Genomic DNA, 5000 nt, shown 5'->3' on the forward strand with positions numbered 1-5000 from the left:
ATCTCGTCTGATCTTGGAAGCTATGCAGTGTTGGGCCTGGTTAGTACTTGGATGGGAGACCACCTGGGAATAACAGGTGCTGTAGGTAATTTTATACTGCCATAACATTCTTTTCTATTACATTTTAAATTTAATTTTTTCAACTTATCAATGAATTTACTTGAGTTAAGAAGTAAAAGAGGTCTAAAGTTAATGTTTTTGAGCACCTACAGCCAAACCACACTGGACATGCCCACTCTTGTCTGATCTTGGAAGCTATGCAGTGTTGGGCCTGGTTAGTACTTGGATGGGAGACCACCCGGGAATACCAGGAGCTGTAGGTAATTTTATACTGCCATAACATTCTTTTCTATTACATTTTACTTTTAATTTTTCAACTTATCATTGAATTTACTTGAGTTAAGAAGTAAAAGAGGTCTAAAGTTAATACTTTTGAGCACCTACAGCCAATCCACACTGGACATGCCCCATCTCGTCTTATCTTGGTAGCTATGCAGTGTTGGGCATGGTCAGTACTTGGATGGGAGACCACCTGGGGAAACCAGCTGCAGTAGGTAATTTTATACTGCCATAACATTCTTTTCTATTACATTTTACATTTAATTTTTTCAACTTATCAGTGAATTTACTTGAGTAAAGAAGTAAAAGAGGTCTAAAGTTAATGTTTTTGAGCACCTACAGCCAAACCACAGTGGACATGCCCAATCTTGTCTGATCTTGGAAGCTCTGCAGTGTTGGGCCTGGTTAGTATTTGGATGGGAGACCACCTAGGAATCCCAGGTGCTGAAGGTAATTTTATACTGCCATAACAGTCTATTACATTTTACATTTAATTTTTTCAACTTATCAATGAATTTACTTGAGTAAAGAAGTAAAAGAGGTCTAAAGTTAATTTCTTTGAGTACTTACAGCCAAACCACACTGGACATGCCCAATCTCGTCTGATATTGGAAGCTATGCAGTGTTGGGCCTGGTTAGTACTTGGATGGGAGACCACCTGGGAATACCATGAGCTGTAGGTAATTTTATACTGCCATAACATTCTTTTCTATTACATTTTACATTTAATTTTTTCAACTTATCTATGAATTTACTTGAGTTAAGAAGTAAAAGAGGTCTAAAGATAATGTTTTTGAGCACCTACAGCCAAACCACACTGGACATGCCCAATCTCGTCTGAACTTGGAAGCTATGCAGTGTTGGTCGTGGTTAGTACTTGGATGGTAGACCACCAGGGATTACCAGGTGCTGTAGGTAATTTTATACTGCCATAACATTCTTTTCTATTACATTTTAAATTTAATTTTTTCAACTTATCAATGAATTTACTTGAGTAAAGAAGTAAAAGAGGTCTAAAGTTAATGTTTTTGAGCACCTACAGCCAAACCACACTGGACATTCCCAATCTCGTCTGATCTTGGAAGCTATGCAGTGTTGGGCCTGGTTAGTGCTTGGATGGGAGGCCACCCGGGAATACCAGGAGCTGTAGGTAATTTTATACTGCCATAACATTCTTTTCTATTACATTTTACATTTAATTTTTTCAACTTATCAATGAATTTACTTGAGTTAAGAAGTAATAGAGGTCTAAAGTTAATGTTTTTGAGCACATACAGCCAAACCACACTGGACATGCCCAATCTCATCTGATCTTGGAAGCTATGCAGTGTTGGGACTGGTTTGTACTTGGATGGGAGACTACCTAGGAATCCCAGGTTCTGTAGGTAATTTTATACTGCCATAACATTCTTTTCTATTACATTTTACATTTAATTTTTTAAACTTATCAGTGAATTTACTTGAGTAAAGAAGTAAAAGAGGTCTAAAGTTAATGTTTTTGAGCACCTACAGCCAAACCACAGTGGACATGCCCAATCTCGTCTGATCTCGGAAGCTCTGCAGGGTTGGGCCTGGTTAGTATTTGGATGGGAGACCACCTAGGAATCCCACGTGCTGTAGGTAATTTTATACTGCCATAACAGTCTATTACATTTTACATTTAATTTTTTCAACTTATCAATGAATTTACTTGAGTAAAGAAGTAAAAGAGGTCTAAAGTTAATTTCTTTGAGTACCTACAGCCAAACCACACTGGACATGCCCAATCTCGTCTGATCTTGGAAACTATGCAGTGTTGGGCCTGGTTAGTACTTGGATGGGAGACCACCTGGCAATACCAGGTGCTGTAGGTAATTTTATACTGCCATAACATTCTTTTCTATTACATTTTACATTTAATTTTTTCAACTTATCAATGAATTTACTTGAGTTAAGAAGTAAAAGAGGTCTAAAGTTAATGGTTTTGAGCACCTACAGCCAAACCACACTGGACATGCCCAATCTTGTCTGATCTTGGAAGCTATGCAGTGTTGGGCCTGGTTAGTACTTGGATGGGAGACCACCTGGGAATACCAGATGCTGTAGGTAATTTTATACTGCCATAACATTCTTTTCTATTACATTTTACATTTCATTTTTCAACTTATCATTGAATTTACTTGAGTTAAGAAGTAAAAGAGATCTAAAGTTAAGGTTTTTGAGCACCTACAGCCAAACCACACTGGACATGCCCAATCTCGTCTGAACTTGGAAGCTATGCAGTGTTGGGCGTGGTTAGTACTTGGATGGTAGACCACCAGGGATTACCAGGTGCTGTAGGTAATTTTATACTGCCATAACATTCTTTTCTATTACATTTTAAATTTAATTTTTTCAACTTATCAATGAATTTACTTGAGTTAAGAAGTAATAGAGGTCTAAAGTTAGTGTTTTTGAGCACCTACAGCCAAACCACACTGGACATGCCCAATCTCGTCTGATCTTGGAAGCTATGCAGTGTTGGGTCTGGTTAGTACTTGGATGGGAGACCACCTGGGAATACCAGGTGCTGTAGGTAATTTTATGCAGCCATAACATTCTTTTCTATTACATTTTACATTTAATTTTTTCAACTTATCAATGAATTTACTTGAGTGAAGAAGTAAAAGAGGTCTAAAGTTAATGTTTTTGAGCACCTACAGCCAAACCACACTGGACATGCCCAATCTCGTCTGATATTGGAAGCTATGCAGTGTTTGGCCTGGTTTGTACTTGGATGGGAGACCACCTGGGAATACCAGGTGCTGTAGCTAATTTTATACTGCCATAACATTCTTTTCTAGAACATTTTACATTTAATTTTTTCAACGTATCAATGAATTTACTTGAGTTAAGAAGTAAAAGAGGTCTAAAGTTAATGTTTTTGAGCACCTACAGCCAAACCATACTGGACATGCCCAATCTCATCTGATCTTGGAAGCTATGCAGTGATGGAACTGTTTAGTACTTGGATAGGAGATCACCTAGTTATCCCAGGTGCTGTAGGTAATTTTATACTGCCATAACATTCTTTTCTATTACATTTTAAATTTAATTTTTTCAACTTATCAATGAATTTACTTGAGTTAAGAAGTAAAAGAGGTCTAAAGTTAATGGTTTTGAGCACCTACAGCCAAACCACACTGGACATGCCCAATCTCGTCTGATATTGGAAGTTATGCAGTGTTGGGCTTGGATAGTACTTGGATGGGAGACCACCTAGGAATCCCTGGTGCTGTAGGTAATTTTATATAGCCATAACATTCTTTTTCTATTAAATTTTACATTTAATTTTTTCAACTTATCAATGAATTTACTTGAGTTAAGAAGTAAAAGATGTCTAAAGTTAATGTTTTTGAACACCTACAGTCAAACCACACTGGACATGCCCAATCTCATCTGATCTTGGAAGCTATGCAGTGTTTGGCCTGGTTTGTACTTGGATGGGAGACCACCTGGGAATACCAGGTGCTGTAGCTAATTTTATACTGCCATAACATTCTTTTCTAGAACATTTTACATTTAATTTTTTCAACGTATCAATGAATTTACTTGAGTTAAGAAGTAAAAGAGGTCTAAAGTTAATGTTTTTGAGCACCTACAGCCAAACCATACTGGACATGCCCAATCTCATCTGATCTTGGAAGCTATGCAGTGTTGGGCCTGGTTAGTACTTGGATGGGAGACCACCTGGGAATACCAGGTGCTGTAGGTAATTTTATACTGCCATAACATTCTTTTCTATTACATTTTACATTTAATTTTTTCAACTTATTAATGAATTTACTTGAGTTAAGAAGTAATAGAGGTCTAAAGTTAATGCTTTTGCGCACCTACAGCCAAACCACACTGGACATGCCCAATCTTGTCTGATCTTGGAAGCTATGCAGTGTTGGGCATGGTTAGTACTTGGATGGGAGACCACCTGGGAATACCAGGAGCTGTAGGTAATTTTATACTGCCATAACATTCTTTTCTATTATATTTTACATTTAATTTTACAACTTATCATTGAATTTACTTGAGTTAAGAAGTAAAAGAGGTCTAAAGTTAATGTTTTTGAGCACCTACAGCCAAACCACACTGGACATGCCCAATCTCGTCTGATCTTGGAAGCTATGCAGTGTTGGGCCTGGTTAGTACTTGGATGGGAGACCACCTGGGAATACCAGGTGCTGTAGGTAATTTTATACTGCCATAATGTTCTTTTCTATTACATTTTACATTTAATTTTTTCAACTTATCAATGAATTTACTTGAGTTAAGAAGTAATAGCGGTATAAATTTAATGCTTTTGGGCACCTACAGCCAAACCACACTGGACATGCCCAATCTCTTCTGATCTTGGAAACTATGCAGTGTTGGGCCTGGTTAGTACTTGGATGGGAGACCACCTGGGAATACCAGGTGCTGTAGGTAATTTTATACTGCCATAACATTCTTTTCTATTACATTTTACATTTAATTTTTTCAACTTATCAATGAATTTACTTGAGTTAAGAAGTAAAAGAGGTCTAAAGTTAATGGTTTTGAGCACCTACAGCCAAACCACACTGGACATGCCCAATCTCATCTGATCTTGGAAGCTATGCAGTGTTGGGACTGGTTTGTACTTGGATGGGAGACTACCTAGGAATCCCAGG

The 5000-nt window shown here is 37.5% G+C and overlaps 3 non-coding genes and 16 pseudogenes across 3 annotated transcripts; all 19 read left to right on the forward strand.

The window, feature by feature from the left end:
• Nucleotides 1-88, forward strand: part of LOC148440965 (5S ribosomal RNA) — a 119-nt pseudogene extending 31 nt beyond the window's left edge.
• A 116-nt stretch (nt 89-204) lies between these two features.
• Nucleotides 205-323, forward strand: LOC148440966 (5S ribosomal RNA; annotated as a pseudogene).
• Nucleotides 324-673: 350 nt separating this feature from the next.
• Nucleotides 674-792, forward strand: LOC148440967 (5S ribosomal RNA; annotated as a pseudogene).
• A 111-nt stretch (nt 793-903) lies between these two features.
• LOC148440968 (5S ribosomal RNA) lies at nt 904-1022 on the forward strand (annotated as a pseudogene).
• A 116-nt stretch (nt 1023-1138) lies between these two features.
• Nucleotides 1139-1257, forward strand: LOC148440969 (5S ribosomal RNA; annotated as a pseudogene).
• A 116-nt stretch (nt 1258-1373) lies between these two features.
• On the forward strand, nt 1374-1492 carry LOC148440970 (5S ribosomal RNA; annotated as a pseudogene).
• Nucleotides 1493-1608: 116 nt separating this feature from the next.
• LOC148440971 (5S ribosomal RNA) lies at nt 1609-1727 on the forward strand (annotated as a pseudogene).
• A 346-nt stretch (nt 1728-2073) lies between these two features.
• On the forward strand, nt 2074-2192 carry LOC148440972 (5S ribosomal RNA; annotated as a pseudogene).
• Nucleotides 2193-2308: 116 nt separating this feature from the next.
• LOC148440973 (5S ribosomal RNA) lies at nt 2309-2427 on the forward strand (annotated as a pseudogene).
• A 115-nt stretch (nt 2428-2542) lies between these two features.
• Nucleotides 2543-2661, forward strand: LOC148440974 (5S ribosomal RNA; annotated as a pseudogene).
• Nucleotides 2662-2777: 116 nt separating this feature from the next.
• On the forward strand, nt 2778-2896 carry LOC148440975 (5S ribosomal RNA; annotated as a pseudogene).
• Nucleotides 2897-3012: 116 nt separating this feature from the next.
• Nucleotides 3013-3131, forward strand: LOC148440976 (5S ribosomal RNA; annotated as a pseudogene).
• Nucleotides 3132-3482: 351 nt separating this feature from the next.
• Nucleotides 3483-3601, forward strand: LOC148440977 (5S ribosomal RNA; annotated as a pseudogene).
• Nucleotides 3602-3718: 117 nt separating this feature from the next.
• On the forward strand, nt 3719-3837 carry LOC148440978 (5S ribosomal RNA; annotated as a pseudogene).
• A 116-nt stretch (nt 3838-3953) lies between these two features.
• LOC148440979 (5S ribosomal RNA) lies at nt 3954-4072 on the forward strand. Its single transcript, XR_015876097.1, has one exon. It is a non-coding gene; the product is annotated as a 5S ribosomal RNA (ribosomal RNA).
• Nucleotides 4073-4188: 116 nt separating this feature from the next.
• LOC148440980 (5S ribosomal RNA) lies at nt 4189-4307 on the forward strand (annotated as a pseudogene).
• Nucleotides 4308-4422: 115 nt separating this feature from the next.
• On the forward strand, nt 4423-4541 carry LOC148440981 (5S ribosomal RNA). Its single transcript, XR_015875997.1, has one exon. It is a non-coding gene; the product is annotated as a 5S ribosomal RNA (ribosomal RNA).
• A 116-nt stretch (nt 4542-4657) lies between these two features.
• On the forward strand, nt 4658-4776 carry LOC148440982 (5S ribosomal RNA). The gene has a single exon (XR_015876102.1). It is a non-coding gene; the product is annotated as a 5S ribosomal RNA (ribosomal RNA).
• A 116-nt stretch (nt 4777-4892) lies between these two features.
• LOC148440983 (5S ribosomal RNA) overlaps nt 4893-5000 on the forward strand; it is a 119-nt pseudogene continuing 11 nt past the window's right edge.

Source organism: Taudactylus pleione, unplaced genomic scaffold (assembly GCF_031769625.1).
Source record: "Taudactylus pleione unplaced genomic scaffold, aTauple2 ptg001666l, whole genome shotgun sequence".
Classification (NCBI taxonomy): Eukaryota; Metazoa; Chordata; class Amphibia; order Anura; family Myobatrachidae; genus Taudactylus; species Taudactylus pleione.